The 17,960-nt window shown below is 48.5% G+C and overlaps 1 protein-coding gene across 4 annotated transcripts in view; it reads right to left on the bottom strand.

Annotated features, from left to right (window-relative positions):
* The window catches only part of CUNH6orf118 (chromosome unknown C6orf118 homolog), a 203,507-nt gene extending 200,332 nt beyond the window's left edge, over positions 1–3,175 (bottom strand). For all 4 annotated transcript variants that reach the window (XM_077486634.1, XM_077486635.1, XM_077486637.1 and 1 more), the window contains exon 1: positions 3,060–3,175. The gene's annotated coding sequence lies outside the window, so the exon portion shown is untranslated. The remainder of the gene's footprint in view (positions 1–3,059) is intronic.
* Between the last annotated feature and the right edge of the window lie 14,785 nt (positions 3,176–17,960).

Raw genomic sequence — 17,960 nt, 5'->3', positions numbered from 1 at the left:
CCTCTCTCAATCCAGTGCTGCTGTCCTGTGTGAACCAGAGATCCTCCCCTCTTTCTGCATTCATAGGAATCTTTGAGCACTTAGGGAGCTCTAGGCTCTGGAGCAAACCCAAACAAGTGCCTCCTCAGCAGCTGTCCTGCTATGGGGACACTAAGAAGAGGAGGAGCTGAGAGAGACATTGGGGGCCTTCAGAAGAGGAGATAATTGGTCACTCTGTGCAATACTATGGCATAGAGAAAATAAGTATAACCTATTTCTTATATAAACCAAAACAGGTGCGCTGTCTCTTTAAATAATCATGTGAAGTGCTAATGTGTAATAAACACTCAATTGATAAATGTTGAACAGTACCCATGTGCAATTAATATCACCAATTTTATACATGCTAAAAACTCATTGACATAAGTCATAAAGTGTTTAAGTGCATATCATTCCAGAAATCGATAAAGTCCATCCAAATTCATAAAGTGTAAAGCAGACTGACACCGTGATCTCTTGTTTTATATCAGCCAGAACCTCTTTGTGTCTCACCACCTCCATCAGTGCAAGTCGCTTACCAAAGGGCTCATCTCCAAAGCATAAGAGGCTAATAGATCATCCAGGGATCTCCACTACGGCAGTCTGACCCTCCACTGGATGGTGCCTGGTACACCTCCTGGCTCCAATATGTCATCACAGAGGGACCTCTTACATCATTCAGAAAGAAACCAACCACAGACCATGGCCCAATATCACCCAAACAGTGGCATTTAAAAAAAAAAAAAATATGCAGTACAAACAATCACATAGAGCACAGAAACGGCATTTCCTCCTGATGGCGGCGTATGTGCACTGCTCTGCCCCACACATTTCACGTGAACCCACATTCCCTGGGGTTAATCTGGGCTGTGCTTGACCAATTGCTAGAACTGCTGCTCCCTAAAATACCAGGATATAAGTGAATAGAAGAAAACGTAAAAGTGTGCTGTCTCAATATAAACAAAGAGTGAATGACATTTAAAAACTCTCAATATACTCTAAAGTGACATCACCCATAAACACCTCATATCACCCTAATGTTGGATACACACGAGCAGACTTTTTGTCGGACTAGGTCTGATGGTCTTTCAGGTGAACTTTTGGCGGAATTTCCGACGGACTTTCAGAATGAACGGACTTGGCCACACACAATCACACCAAAGTCTGACGGATTCTAACGTGATGACGTACAACCGGACTAAAATAAGGAAGTTCATTGCCAGTAGCCAATAGCTGCCCTAGCGTCGGTTTTTGTCTGTCGGACTAGCATACACATGAACGGATTTCTCGGTCCGGCGGAGTTCCGGTGGGAAAAATTTAAAACATGTTCTATTTGTAGAGTCCGCCGGATTTTTGGCAAGCAAAGGTCCGATGGAGCCCACACACGATCAAATTGTCCGACAGACTCGTTCCGTCGGACCCTTGCTGTCAAAAAGTCCGGTCGTGTGTACGTGGCATTAGGCAGTGGTTCTCAACCCATCTAGTGCCGTGGCCCCTTGATAAAATGTCCCAAGTTGTGGGGACCCCTAACAGTATTATTTTCGGACGGTGGGTTGTCAGCACCCGAGGCAAGACAAGTAATTTGCGCCCCTAACCCACGGACATGTAGCGCTCCCTGAGTCCCTTCCACTCGTACAGTATTAAAACCCCTTATGGTACATTTTAGGATGTACTACTCTCTCTTTGTTCTCCTTTCTTTACCTTTTATCTCTGTCTCTATCCTAATTTCTTATTTTTTTCCCCATCCCTCTCTCTAGCCATCATTCTTGTTCTTTCTCTTATTCTTTCTCTCACTTTTTCTTTTCTTTCCATGTATTCTCTATTTTTATTCCTTCTCTGGTGGCAGGGAGTTGGGACGAGTGGCAGTGCTGGAGGGGAGTTGGGATGAGTGGCAGTGCTGGAGGGGAGTTGGGACGAGTGGCAGTATGGGCCAATACAGGAGGGCTGGCTGTACTGCCTTATGAGCAGCCCTGCTGTCACTGGTCACCGCTCCCCCTTGTCCCGGTGCTGCCATCTGCGCTCAGTTTTCCTTCAGTGTTCCATCTGTTCGACCGCTTAAATGGCTGGGCTGCGATTACATTACTCCTCCACATGCCTATGGGAGTCACATCACCACAGCTGCACATGTGTGGCTAAGATCACATTACTGCTAACAATAGGGGGAGGCGTTTATGACAGAAGTGACCAGTGGCAGCTGGTGCTCCATTTTTTTTGGGGGGGGGGGGGCAGCAAGCAAACCACCCGACCCCCCCCCCCCATTGCTCGTCCATCTGGCCCCCCAGTCCTGCACTTACCCCATCCAGGTCATGGGCAGCTTCGGCTTCCCCCCTGCTTCTGCTCCCAGCCAATGCGGTTGCTTCTCCTCTCGGCCAAATGGGTCTTAAGACTTGCTTCCTGATTGGTCGGGAGGAGAAGCAGGAAGAAAATAGGGAATATAAATTCACTATTGTCGCACAACTGGGTGGGCTCACCCTTTTTGAAGCCAATTAGAGCCGTGGGTTCTAATCATGTGTTTAAAAAAAAAAAAAAAGAAAACCCTTGAAATCCATGCGTCCGGAAGCCTGCATGTAGATCAGGGTCTGGGCACATGGATTAGGGGGTGGCGGCCCTAATGGAGCGGATGCCACTGGAAGTGACCACAGGGATCTCTTCCGTTATAAAAATCCTGCCTGTCAGCGTTTTTTAGCGATATACCTTTAATACCGCTTTGAGGCTTTGTTCATAACCAGTGCGCTGCGAGAACGAATGCAAAATCATGAACTTTCCCGCAGTGCACAAAAACACTCACGCACGGAACTGCTATGACTGTTTATTTGAACGGGCAAAAAAGCGCGTGCATTCTGTCGCACAACCACAGAGTGACCGGAGCCTGAGCGTTCAGCTGTAAAAATGATAAAATTATAAAATACTGCCTCTGACTGCTTGTTTTGTAAACACATGTTGCAATATTTGTCGGTGAGTTCCCTGATTATGGAGGCGCTATCCTCTCCCCACAGAACACACACTTTCTAATAGTGACATGAGAAGGAGATATAACTGACCGGGGTGCCGCTTGCCGTTTGTGTGATGTGATGATGATAGGAGATCTCGGAAATCACGCTCCGCACTACACTCCAGCGCCGTGCTCGTCAGACGTTGTCAGGGTGATCAAACAAACACTTCCGCAGCGCCGATAGGTGGCGCTCTTCCCGTGTCTACAGGCGCTGCTGTGTCTGCGCATGATCACGACTTTCTAGTGTATACACTGGATTAGTGGAAGGCTCATAGCAGTTCACGTGAGCCCAGGACGTCGCTGCTTTCTCCTTTGCAAATGCGAAGCAGAAAATATTTTTCACTTTTTAGTATTATTTTTTAGAGGAACTTCACCCAGGTTTGAAGAAGCTGAAGTCAGTAGCTACATTTAGGGGCTCATTCACACTTGCTTCAGGGCTCCTTCGCACCGCAAGGTGCATCTGACCATGTGTTTACTGAATGGTGCTTTTAGCGCTGCCAATTACGTTCAATGTAAAATGTGCAAAAATGGCACAGGCTTCATTTTAAAATCATATAGTACCATGCGTTTTGGTGGTCGCAAAAGCACATGTGCTTGCCAGATGCGTGGGGGGGGGGGGGGGTTGCCATTTAAAATGAATGGCACCTGCGTGCCTTTGTAGATGGCAGCACTTTTTCATGTAATGTGGAAAGATGCACAATTTTGCTAATTTACCCCTGAATATCCTCTATGCTACTACTACGCTAATCAAAATGTAAACTATAATAAAAAAATGTTTCTGAGTGGTGCAGCTCAATAGTTTTTCCACATCAAATGAATAATTAGTATATGTTGACGTTTTATGTTTATGTTGAAAATGCGCAATTTTGCTTACGTTCTCACACCACACCTGGTGTGAACAAGCCCTTGACTCTGAAGTGAAGTCCACATTTGGACCTAGGGTTGCCACCTCATCCCTTTGAAACTGAACACATATTAATTACACAGGTTCTGTGGCTGATTAACCACTTGCATACTGGCCACTTAAAGAGGAAGTAAACCCTTCCAAACAACTTGGACCTACAGGTAAGCCTAGATTAAGGCTTACCTGTAGGTCCAAGCAATATCTCCTAAACCTATATGGTTTAGGAGATATTTGCCCGAAAATGGGCACCGCTGTCTACGGCGCATGCGCCGTAGACAGCGGCGCGCAGGCGCACTAAATGCGGCAAATCCATGAATGGATTTGCCTAATTTGTCGACTCCCGTGCGCATGCGCGGGAGTGACGTCATCGCGGCTTCGCCGAGTGGCAGCGGCGGAGCTGCGAGACGCGACTCCCGTGCGCATGCGCGGGAGTGACGTCATCGCGGCTTCGCCGCTGTGATTCGTCGGAGCTGCGAGACGCCACCAGCAACATGGATGCGGCGGACTACAGGGATCAGCGGCGACTTCGCTGGCTCCTGTGTCAGGTAAGTGACACATAATGAGCTACTATGCGATGCATAGTAGTCCATTATGCTTTACCTTTGCAGGGAAAAAAAGAGGAAGTAAACCCATCAGGGTTTACTTCCTCTTTAAACCCCCCTCCTGTCCAGACCAATTTTCAGCTTTCAGCGCTGACGCATTTTGAATGAAAATTGCACAGTTATACAACACTGTACCCAAATCAAATTTTTATCATTTTTTTCCCACAAATAGAACTTTCTTTTGGTGGTATTTGATCACCTCTGCTGTTTTTAATTTTTGTTAAAAAAATTGAAAAAGACAGAATTTAAATAATATTTTTTTATATATATATATATATTGTCAGAAAATTTTGCAAACGTTGAATTTTTCTCCTTCATTGATGTACACTGATGAGGTGCACCAGTGATGGGCACCGATAGGTGGCAGTGATGGGTGGCAATAATGGGCACTGATTGCTTACACTGATAGGTGGCACTGATTGGCACCACTGGTGGGCATTGATAGGTGGCACTGGTGGGCACTGGCAGGGGGCAATAACAGGTGGCACTGGCAGGGGGTACTGATTGGCACAGATGAAGTGCCTGTGTTCCTTCCTCTTCGGGACCGATGTCCCTTTAACATAAGCCGGTGATCGGCTTTTTTTGCTGACAGCGTGAGGAGGAAAAAAAAAAACGATTACCGAACTTTTGTTTACATCATGTGATCAGCTGTCATTGGCTGAAAGCTGATCACATGGTAAGGGGCCAGGACCGGGCCGGGACCGGTCTACACACCTCTTCCGCACCGCCCCAACAGATGCTGCGTGCAGTACTTTTTTTCCCGTCCTGCAAGCGCACCGCCCCAGTGTGAAAGCACTCAGGCTTTCACACTGGGGAGGCATGAGAGGCGCTTTTCAGGTGCTATTTTTAGCACTAAAGAACCGCAGTGTGAAAGGTGTCCTCATTTTTTTTATTGCCACAAGTTTTTGGAAAATATGGAATAAAAAGGTAAATGTTTTTGTTTTTTACAAAAAAAGTTGTCAATCAATAAGATATTTCAGACAGTATAGCCATACTTAGAATTACAGCCTAAAATTAGGTGAGAATGCAGCCTCAGCTGGTGTCATAGATGGCCATGTGTACAGGACTATGGCAATTATATATCCAAACAAATGCTAAGTTGGTACTATCCTTGGCATATAGGGGGAGAGAAGAGTTTTTCTGACATTCAGATGTTGGCAGAATCTCCCAGCTAGCGGCTGCATTTTTTATTTCAGGTACTTATCCACTTGCCTACTGGGCACTTATACCCCCCTTCCTGCACAGACCAATTTTCAGCTTTCAGTGCTCTGTAACTTCAAATGACAATTACAAAGTCATGCAACATTGTACCCATATGAAATTTGTGTGCTTTTTCACATAAATAGAGCTTTCTTTTGGTGGTATTTAATCACCACTGGATTTTTTTTTTTTTTTGTGCTATAAATGAAAAAGACTGAAAAAATGCATTTCTTCTTCATTTCTGTTAAAAAATATTTTTTTAGCAAATTAGTAACTTTTTTTCACAAAGTTGTCATATTAATCGCTTCAACCCTGGAAGATTTACCCCCTTCCTGACCAGAGCACATTTTACAATTTGGCAATGCTTTGTTTTAACTGACAATTGCGCAGTCTTTCAAAGCTGTACCCAAACTTTTTTTATATTTTGCGCTATAAACAAAGAAATAGCAACAATTAAAAAAAAAAAAAATGTTATTTTTTTACTTTTTGCTATAATAAATATCCCCTCATTTAAAAAAAAAAAAAAAATAATTCTTCATCAGTTTAGGCCAATATATATTCTTCTACATATTTTTGGTAAAAAAATCTCAATAAGCGTATATTGATTGGTTTGCGCAAAATGTATAGCGTCTGCAAACTATGGGAAAGATTTAAGGCATTTTTATGGGATTTTTTTACTAGTAATGCCGGTGATCTGCAATTTGTATCAGTACTGTGACATTGCGACGGACAGATCAGAGAGTTTTTACACTTTTTTGGGACCATCTGCATTTATACAACGATCAGTGCTATAAAAATGCACTAATTACTGTGTAAATGTCACTGGCAGGGAATGGGGTTAATTGTGTGTTCCTTCACTGTGTTATAACTGTATGGGGATAGGATTGACTAGGAGAGGAGCCATATAATTTTTCCTACTTAGTAGGAACAAACAATATGGCTCCTCTTCTCTGACAGCACAGGGATTTGTGTGTTTACACACACAAATTTCTGTGCTGCCGCTAGTGCACGCGATCGCATGTGTCCGGCGGCGAACGTGCCTGCCAGCCACGTGCATTGGACCCCCTGCCATGCAGTGGCGCTTGCGTGCCCTCTGGTGGCTAAAAAGGGTAGGACATACCCGTACAGGATTTCACACAGGAGAGCCATTGTGCCCCAGTATATCTGCGTGACACGGTCGGTAAGTGGTTAACAAGTTTTTTCCTCTCACATGGCATATGCATACTTGCAGCTACACCCCAAAACACATTCTGCTACTCCTCCTGAGTATGACAATACTACATGTGTGAGACTTTTTCACAGCCTGGCCTCATAGAGAGGCCCAGCATGCAAGGAGCACCATCAGGTGTACTAGGAGCATAAATTACACATCTAATTTCTTGACTACCTATCATATTTTTGAAGGCCCTGAAACACTAGGACAATGTAATTACCAACAAAATGACCCAATTTTGAGAAGCAAACACCCCAACATTTATTCTATGAGGCATAATGAGTCTTTTGAGCATGTCATTTTTTTGCACAAGCTTTTGGAAACTGTGGAAAGAAAATTAAAACGTATTTTGTTTTTAGTCTGTTTGTAAAGTGAGAGCGCTGCGAATAATAATATTGTACTTCAATAATTACTTGAAATAAACAATGTATCAATAATATATGTAACAACACTGTGGTTGTGGATGTTTATAAAATAACATGAAATAAGTCATAATTTATCTTCAATAAAATATTAAAGTGCTTACAAAAAATAAATCCTTATGATATCTATTGAAATGGATCTGAAAAACTACTAGATGTGCTGTAGAATTCCTCCAAATTTTAAACATGAATACATGTTTAAATACATGAATAAATGTACAGTGAAAAATGTTGTGTATGCAAGGTGAAAAAAATGCAAATAACATGCAAATAGGTCCATAAAAAAAGTCCTCTATCAAAATGAATCATTAAATGTAATCCATGTGAAGAACACAAAAAATCTTCAATATGGTGAATCTTCTTTTTAAGACTTCTGTGCAAAAAATGTATGCCTACATGAACTCACCAAATAGCAATGTTAGCAGCGCATTTTCTTTGTAAAACCAACTTTACAGGGACTATAGACAGAAACTCTCTCTCCAGTGATACAGATGTCTCCGATCCTCAGGAGCTCAACATGCAGGGATGAGGAGAAAGACTTGCATAGTGTAAAAACTTTTTAAAACAGCTGAAAGTTTATTAAAACTAAAATGCCCACGCGCATGCACGGGACTACCGGGAAGTCTCTATAACCGAGAGCTCAGCTCCGCTCCGGCCCCATTCGGCTCCCTGCGCCTTCAGATCGAGCGGGACATGGCCACAACAGACTCCCAAGCCTCCCAGAAGACATGGCTCCCCCCTCGTATGCCGCACGGCCCCCATAAGAGGGAAGTAAGCCGCAATCTGGACTTTTATCTGGCGGCCCCTGTTCAAGCCAAGATGGTGGCTGCCACACACACACGAGGCGGCATAGGAGAGCAGGACCTTCCTCTTCCTAACCAGCAGTCCCTGCTGGCAACTCCAGTTAGTACCTGCTCTCCCCATGGTCTCTCCACTGCCTCCACTGAATCCTTGCTGGACAGAACATTAGGGGACCTTCTCCATACCCCCACGCTGTATTCCCCCTGGGCCTGGCAGCCCTGGCAGGCCCCCAGCAATCCTCTCCTATGCAGCTGGCCCAGGCCCCCAGACATGCACCATTTGCTGCAGAGCTTTTCAGAAATGCTAGCCGCAGGCCTAGCTCAAAGCGCCAAGCAGATCACTGCCACCATTAAGACCGATTTACAGAGCCTCTGTGCCCGCATAGATGCAATAGAGCAGGTAGTGGACAACACTATAGCTCGTACTGCCCAGAACTCCACATGCGTCCAAACATTACAAGATCAATTGGATTCTGCACTCGCAAAAATAGACGACTTGGAGAACAGAAGCAGGAGATATAATTTTAATATTAGGGGATCCCTGAATCTGTCACAGACATACCTAGCACCGTCAAACTCTTTATTAAGGAACTGATGCCGGACATCCAGGGACATAGGTTCAAGCTCGATAGAGCACACAGAGCGCTGCAGTTCCCCTGCCAAGATTGCCTCCCACGGGACATAGTTGTCAAACCCCATTTCCCATCCTCTGGGACTGTGACATCATACTGGGTGGGGACATCATCCGGTGATGTCCCTATATAAGTCGCCGCGCGCCTTGTCCCCATCATTGTGAGCAGAGAGAGCGATGAGGCAACATCTGAAGAGAAGAACAGAAGATGGCGACAGAAGACCGGGCCACCGCCTGTAAAAGAGCTAGAAGAAGGCGCGGTGGCCCGGCAAGAAGAACCGAAGAGGGGGACAAGACCCCCGAAGAAGGGGACAAGACCCCCGAAGTCGGAAGAAGAAAGCCGGGCTCCTCTGCTAGCAAAAGAGCTAGCAGAAGATAGTGGAGGAGTCCGGCGAGAAGACCCCCGAAGATGGAAGACCCCCGGAGCTGTGCAATAAACTATTTTAACCCCTGTGTGTTGTGTTTTTTTTTACTTTTTTCCACAGGTGAATGGGTAGGGGTACATTGTACCCCATAATCATTCACATAGGGTGGGGGGCCGGTATCCAGGGGCCCCCTTATTAAAGGGGGCTCCCGGATTCCGATAAGCCCCCCGCCCGCAGACCCTGACAACCAACGGCCAGGGTTGTCGGGAAGAGGCCCTTGTTCTCATCAACATGGGGACAAGGTGCTTTGGGGTGGTGGGGCCGCTCGGCCCCCCCTTCCCCAAGGCACCCCCATGTTGAGGGCACGTGGCCTGGTACGGCTCAGGAGGGGGGGGCGCTCCCTCGTCCCCCCCTTTCCTGGCCGGCCGGGTAGCGTGCTCGGACAAGGGTCTGATGTGGACCTGGGGGGGACCCCCACGCCATTTTTTTCCGGCATTGGGGTTCCCCTTTAAGTCCATACCAGGTGGCGGGGCCAGCGACGCCTCCTTCGCTGGCCCCAGCTACCTGGAGACGCGCTCAAAATGAGCGGACTTTCCTCCGCGTGTGTGGGCGAGTCCGTTCATTTCAAAAGTCCGGCGGACTTAGTACGCCATATTAGTCCGCTGAAAAAAAAGTGTTGTGTGTGGGCAAGTAGCTCGTTCGGAAAGTTCGGCGGACAGTCTGGCGGGAATAGTCCGCTACGTGTGTACACGGCATAAGGGTACAAATTTTTGATTTCACTCCTCACTAGTGATGGACGAACTTCCGACGGGACGTTTCGCGAACGCGAAACGCGAACGGGCACAAACGTTCGCGAAAACGACCGTTCGCCGCGGGCTCCATTGACTTCAATGGGAGGCGAATTTCGCAAACCTTTAGGTCGAATTTGCGGCCACGGGGTAATTATTAGGGGGTAGCACGTAGTCCCACCACCTGGACAATAGCATAATACATGTATGAGGTGAATTTGGGATCGATAACTACAAGCATTTTTTTTTTATTTGGGAAATTGTTCTGACAATTCAGGACTATGGAGCTAATGAAGGCAATGGAGGAGAGGGAAGGTCAGGGACCAGGGTAGGCAAACAAGAGGGTGCAGGAGATACAGAGCACTGACAGCAGCACCGTAATACAGAGCACTGACATCAGCACCGTGACATACAGCGCTGACAGCAGCTCCGTGACATACAGCGCTGACAGCAGCTCCGTGACATACAGCGCTGACAGCAGCTCCGTGACATACAGCGCTGACAGCAGCTCCGTGACATACAGCGCTGACAGCAGCTCCGTGACATACAGCGCTGACAGCAGCACCGTGACATACAGCGCTGACAGCAGCTCCGTGACATACAGCGCTGACAGCAGCTCCGTGACATACAGCGCTGACAGCAGCTCCGTGACATACAGCGCTGACAGCAGCTCCGTGACATACAGCGCTGACAGCAGCTCCGTGACATACAGCGCTGACAGCAGCACCGTGACATACAGCGCTGACAGCAGCTCCGTGACATACAGCGCTGACAGCAGCTCCGTGACATACAGCGCTGACAGCAGCTCCGTGACATACAGCGCTGACAGCAGCTCCGTGACATACAGCGCTGACAGCAGCTCCGTGACATACAGCGCTGACAGCAGCTCCGTGACATACAGCGCTGACAGCAGCTCCGTGACATACAGCGCTGACAGCAGCTCCGTGACATACAGCGCTGACAGCAGCTCCGTGACATACAGCGCTGACAGCAGCTCCGTGACATACAGCGCTGACAGCAGCACCGTAAGCAGCCCCAGGAGGAAGTCAGCACAGCACAGGGATGGTGTGATCCCCTCATAATAAGAACCCCCAGGAGGAAGTCAGCACAGCACAGGGATGGTGGGAGCCCCTCATAATAAGAACACCCAGGAGGAAGTCAGCACAGCACAGGGATGGTGGGAACCCCTCATAATAAGCAGCCCCAGTAGAAATATGACACCGCTCAACCTCTTCAAAGAGGAGGGTAGGGGCATATAGTACGGTGTGCTTTTTTGGGTCAGGGAAGTGAGCCAAATGAATTAAGAAGGTCTGTGTGCTTGATTCCAAAAATTGTTTATAGACATATACATGGTCTACTGATCACATGTGTTGAATTCCTCCGAGATCCATGCCTCATTCATTTTTAGAAATGTGAGGTAGTTAACACTGTGGTGAGCTAGGCGAGTACGCTTATCGGTCACAATCCCCCCTGCTGCGCTGAACGTCCTTTCGGACAGGACACTGGATGAGGGGCAAGCCAACAGTTCGATTGCAAATTGGGCAAGCTCTGGCCAGAGGTCAAGCCTGCCCACCCAGTAGTCTAGGGGTTCATCACTCCTCAGAGCGTCCACATCGGCCGTTAACCCAATGTAGTCGGACACCTGACGGTCTAGGCGTTCCCTGATGCTGGATCCGGATGACACCTGTCGATGGGTCGGCTGAAAGAATGACCTCATATCCGAAGTCACCAACACATCTTCAAACCGGCCTCTTCTTGCAGGCGCTGTTGGATTGGTACCCGCAAATCCTTCTCTGGGAGTGGGAATTGCTCCTCTGCCAGCGCACGCAAAAGCAGAATGCAGCATTTCTCGAAGCAAGGCCTGGAAGTGCTGCATTCTGACAGCCCTCTGCGACGGCGGTAACATTTCCGCCATTTTGTGTTTGTACCGGGGGTCTAAGTACGTTGCCACCCAGTACTGGTCCTTGACCCTCATGCTTTTTATACGGGGGTCCCTATTAAAACACTGGAGCATGAAGGCCCCCATTTGCACTAAAGTGGAAGCGGTGTGGTGGCCTGGCTCCTGCTCATCATCCAGGATAATGTCGTCCTCTTCATTCTCCTCTCCCCATCCTCGCACAACAGGGATCCCAGAAAGGTTTAAAGCATGCTCTTCTTGCTCCTGCTCATCCGCCCCGGCACCATCCTCCTCTGACTCCTCATCAGACTCCTGTTGTTGACTTGTCTCAGATAGAGTAGCCCCCCCTGGGAATTCATCCAGCATTGCGACTTCCTCATCTTCCCGCTCCTGCTCCTCCACAGCCTGATCAATGACACGACGCAATGCACGCTCCAGAAAGAAGGCATAAGGTACCATGTCACTGATGGCGCCATGGCTGCGACTGACCAGTTTGGTGATCTCCTCAAATGGCCGCAGAAGTCTGCATGTGTCGCGCATGAGCAGCCACTGGCGCGGTGAAAAAAAACCCAGCTCCCCAGAACCGTTTCTTTCGCAGAGTTCATACAGGTAGACGTTAACTGCACGTTTCTGCTGGAGCAGCCTATCAAGCATATAGAAGGTTGAGTTCCATCGCGTCGGGCAATCGCAAATAAGACGTCTGACCGGCAGATGGTGTCGCCGCTGAATGTCAGCAAGGCGAGCCATGGCCGTGTAAGATCTTCTGAAATGGGCCGAGATTTTCCTTGCCTGCCGCAAGATGTCCTGGACCCCAGGGTATTTGACAAGGAATCGCTGCACGACCAAGTTTAAGACGTGTGCCATGCACGGCACGTGCGTGATTTTGCCCTGTTTCAATGCGCTAAGCAGATTGGCACCGTTGTCACACACCACTTTACCAACTGTCAAATTGAGCGGTGTTAGCCACTCATCTGCCTGTGAACGCAAAGCTGAAAGGAGTGCCGGGCCAGTGTGGCTCTTTGCTTCCAGGCACAACAGACGCAGCACGGCATGGCAACGTCTCACCTGGCATGTGGAATAGGTTCTGGGGAGCTTGGGCGGTGCAGTGGAAGAGACGCTAGCAGCGGAAAAGGAGGAGGCAGCTGAGGAGGAGAGGGAGGAGGATGGAGTAGGAGGAGGAGAAGAAGAGTCAGGCCTGCATGCAATCCGTGGCGGTAAAACCAAATCTACACGGGTGCCACGGGTTACATGCTTGACGGCCGTCAGAAGGTTCACCCAGTGGGCAGTAAAACTGATATACCTTCCCTGCCCGTGTTTGCTAGACCACGTGTCTGTGGTCAGATGTATCTTGGCACCGACACTGTGTGCCAGAGATACATTCACTTGCCGCTGAACATGGCCATATAGCTCTGGGATGCCCTTCTCTGAGAAATACTTCCTTCCTGGGACCTTCCATTGTGGTGTTCCAATGGCCACAAATTTGCGAAAGGCCTCCGAGTCCACCAGTTTATATGGCAGTAGTTGGCGGGCTATGAGTTCTGACAAGCCAGCCGCCAACCGTTGGGCAAGAGGGTTATCCGGCGTCATCATTTTTTTACGCTCAAACATTAGGCCCACGGAAGCCTGCCTTTTTGCAGAAAAATGTGAGCTTGGCGTGATGGAAGGTGGAGTGGAGGACAATTGTGAGGAGAGAGGAGAAGGAGAAGTAGAAGACGAGGCTGGACGGTGAGAGCCTGCAGTGTGGCTTTGTGTGTTCCGTTGCTCCCACTGGGCTCGGTGATGGCTGCTCATGTGCCTTCTTAAGGCGGTCGTCCCTAGGTGAGTATTGGGCTTACCGCGACTAACGCGTTGACTGCAAAGATTGCAGATGGCAACGCTATTGTCAGCAGCGGACACGTTAAAAAAAGCCCACACTGCGGAGCCATGTGCCGGTGTCCTGGGAGCGCCAGATGTGACCGTACATGGTCGATGACTCGCTCCTGATACATTTGCAGTCTGCTTTGTCCCTGCTGTGCAATGTAAGTCATTGCTGCTTCTCCTCCCTATCTGCTGGTCCATATCTCCCTCTGAACTCCCCTCCTCTTCCTCTCTTGTGGGCACCCACGTGACATCACTAGACACGTCATCATCAACGTCACCTTCCCCACCGCTATAAGTAGAGTAGGCAGCAACACCGGGGACCAACCTCCTCCTTGGGCTGATCTGGGTACTGGCGTCAGACTGCTGAGTAGCGCTTGTTGCTACCTCCTCTTCCTGATCCAATACCAAGAGTGGCTGCGCATCAGAAATGTCCTCTTGATATGGATCGGAAAATAATTCCAGTGACTCAAGCGGAAGGTATGTGGTGGTGGTGGTGGTGGTCGTGTTGTTGGTGGTAGTGTCTTTGGGGGTGCACATAGCAGAGAGTGAAGAAGAGGGTGCAGATCGAGAGGATGAGGAGGGTGCAGAAGAGTAAGGCTGAGCGAGCCACTCAACCAAGTCTGGTGCATCCTTTAAAGTAATTGAACGCACCTTCTGCAACTTCCCACTTTGGCTCAAGCCTGTTGCTCCTGCCCTACCCCTACCACCCCTGCGGAAGGGCCTGCCTCTTCCTCTGCATGTCATTTTTTAAATGACCCTGTGACAAAACTCTTAGTCCCTATACCGCTGAAGGACTGCTGCAGTATAGGTGAGCGGTCAGCAGTGGTGCACGTCAACCCTATCTATTGTGGACCTATAGCGGTCCTTACAGAACAGCAGACTGTACCGCACTCAAGCCTATGTACCGTAGCACCCTATACCAAGTTACCAGTCCTTATAAGAACTTTTGTGGACCAAGCAGGTTGTGTATTAGTGTTTAGCAGACTGTACGTCAGTCCCTATACCGCTGAAGGACTGCTGCAGTATAGGGCAGCGGTCAGCAGTGGTGCACGTCAACCCTATCTATTGTGGACCTATAGCGGTCCTTACAGAACAGCAGACTGTACCGCACTCAAGCCTATGTACCGTAGCACCCTATACCAAGTTACCAGTCCTTATAAGAACTTTTGTGGACCAAGCAGGTTGTGTATTAGTGTTTAGCAGACTGTACGTCAGTCCCTATACCGCTGAAGGACTGCTGCAGTATAGGGCAGCGGTCAGCAGTGGTGCACGTCAACCCTATCTATTGTGGACCGATAGCGGTCCTTACAGAACAGCAGACTGTACCGCACTCAAGCCTATGTACCGTAGCACCCTATACCAAGTTACCAGTCCTTATAAGAACTTTTGTGGAACAAGCAGGTTGTGTGTTAGTGATTAGCAGACTGTACGTCAGTCCCTATACCAATGAAGGACTGCTGCAGTATAGGGCAGCGGTCAGCAGTAGTGCACGGCAACCCTATGTATTGTGGACCGATAGCGGTCCTTACAGAACAGCAGACTGTAACGCACTCAGGCCTATGTACCGTAGCACCCTATACCAAGTTACCAGTCCTTATAAGAACTTTTGTGGAACAAGCAGGTTGTGTGTTAGTGATTAGCAGACTGTACGTCAGTCCCTATACCAATGAAGGACTGCTGCAGTATAGGGCAGCGGTCAGCAGTAGTGCACGGCAACCCTATGTATTGTGGACCGATAGCGGTCCTTACAGAACAGCAGACTGTAACGCACTCAGGCCTATGTACCGTAGCACCCTATACCAAGTTACCAGTCCTTATAAGAACTTTTGTGGACCAAGCAGGTTGTGTGTTAGTGATTAGCAGACTGTACGTCAGTCCCTATACCAATGAAGGACTGCTGCAGTATAGGGCAGCGGTCAGCAGTAGTGCACGGCAACCCTATGTATTGTGGACCGATAGCGGTCCTTACAGAACAGCAGACTGTAACGCACTCAGGCCTATGTACCGTAGCACCCTATACCAAGTTACCAGTCCTTATAAGAACTTTTGTGGACCAAGCAGGTTGTGTGTTAGTGATTAGCAGACTGTACGTCAGTCCCTATACCAATGAAGGACTGCTGCAGTATAGGGCAGCGGTCAGCAGTAGTGCACGGCAACCCTATGTATTGTGGACCGATAGCGGTCCTTACAGAACAGCAGACTGTACTGCACTCAGGCCTATGTACCGTAGCACCCTATACCAAGTTACCAGTCCTTATAAAAACTTTTGTGGACCAAGCAGGTTGTGTGTTAGTGTTTAGCAGACTGTGCGTCAGTCCCTATACCGCTGAAGGACTGCTGCAGTATAGGGCAGCGGTCAGCAGTAGTGCACGGCAACCCTATGTATTGTGGACCGATAGCGGTCCTTACAGAACAGCAGACTGTAACGCACTCAGGCCTATGTACCGTAGCACCCTATACCAAGTTACCAGTCCTTATAAGAACTTTTGTGGACCAAGCAGGTTGTGTGTTAGTGATTAGCAGACTGTACGTCAGTCCCTATACCAATGAAGGACTGCTGCAGTATAGGGCAGCGGTCAGCAGTAGTGCACGGCAACCCTATGTATTGTGGACCGATAGCGGTCCTTACAGAACAGCAGACTGTAACGCACTCAGGCCTATGTACCGTAGCACCCTATACCAAGTTACCAGTCCTTATAAGAACTTTTGTGGACCAAGCAGGTTGTGTGTTAGTGATTAGCAGACTGTACGTCAGTCCCTATACCAATGAAGGACTGCTGCAGTATAGGGCAGCGGTCAGCAGTAGTGCACGGCAACCCTATGTATTGTGGACCGATAGCGGTCCTTACAGAACAGCAGACTGTACTGCACTCAGGCCTATGTACCGTAGCACCCTATACCAAGTTACCAGTCCTTATAAAAACTTTTGTGGACCAAGCAGGTTGTGTGTTAGTGTTTAGCAGACTGTGCGTCAGTCCCTATACCGCTGAAGGACTGCTGCAGTATAGGGCAGCGGTCAGCAGTAGTGCACGGCAACCCTATGTATTGTGGACCGATAGCGGTCCTTACAGAACAGCAGACTGTAACGCACTCAGGCCTATGTACCGTAGCACCCTATACCAAGTTACCAGTCCTTATAAGAACTTTTGTGGACCAAGCAGGTTGTGTGTTAGTGATTAGCAGACTGTACGTCAGTCCCTATACCAATGAAGGACTGCTGCAGTATAGGGCAGCGGTCAGCAGTAGTGCACGGCAACCCTATGTATTGTGGACCGATAGCGGTCCTTACAGAACAGCAGACTGTAACGCACTCAGGCCTATGTACCGTAGCACCCTATACCAAGTTACCAGTCCTTATAAGAACTTTTGTGGACCAAGCAGGTTGTGTGTTAGTGATTAGCAGACTGTACGTCAGTCCCTATACCAATGAAGGACTGCTGCAGTATAGGGCAGCGGTCAGCAGTAGTGCACGGCAACCCTATGTATTGTGGACCGATAGCGGTCCTTACAGAACAGCAGACTGTAACGCACTCAGGCCTATGTACCGTAGCACCCTATACCAAGTTACCAGTCCTTATAAGAACTTTTGTGGACCAAGCAGGTTGTGTGTTAGTGATTAGCAGACTGTACGTCAGTCCCTATACCAATGAAGGACTGCTGCAGTATAGGGCAGCGGTCAGCAGTAGTGCACGGCAACCCTATGTATTGTGGACCGATAGCGGTCCTTACAGAACAGCAGACTGTACTGCACTCAGGCCTATGTACCGTAGCACCCTATACCAAGTTACCAGTCCTTATAAAAACTTTTGTGGACCAAGCAGGTTGTGTGTTAGTGTTTAGCAGACTGTGCGTCAGTCCCTATACCGCTGAAGGACTGCTGCAGTATAGGGCAGCGGTCAGCAGTAGTGCACGGCAACCCTATGTATTGTGGACCGATAGCGGTCCTTACAGAACAGCAGACTGTAACGCACTCAGGCCTATGTACCGTAGCACCCTATACCAAGTTACCAGTCCTTATAAGAACTTTTGTGGACCAAGCAGGTTGTGTGTTAGTGATTAGCAGACTGTACGTCAGTCCCTATACCAATGAAGGACTGCTGCAGTATAGGGCAGCGGTCAGCAGTAGTGCACGGCAACCCTATGTATTGTGGACCGATAGCGGTCCTTACAGAACAGCAGACTGTAACGCACTCAGGCCTATGTACCGTAGCACCCTATACCAAGTTACCAGTCCTTATAAGAACTTTTGTGGACCAAGCAGGTTGTGT

The sequence above is a fragment of the Lithobates pipiens genome, unplaced genomic scaffold (assembly GCF_037356315.1).
Source record: "Lithobates pipiens isolate NorthernLeopardFrog02 unplaced genomic scaffold, aLitPip1_a1.2 Scaffold_18, whole genome shotgun sequence".
NCBI classification, from domain to species: Eukaryota; Metazoa; Chordata; class Amphibia; order Anura; family Ranidae; genus Lithobates; species Lithobates pipiens.
This window is presented reverse-complemented; position numbering and strand designations above follow the sequence as displayed.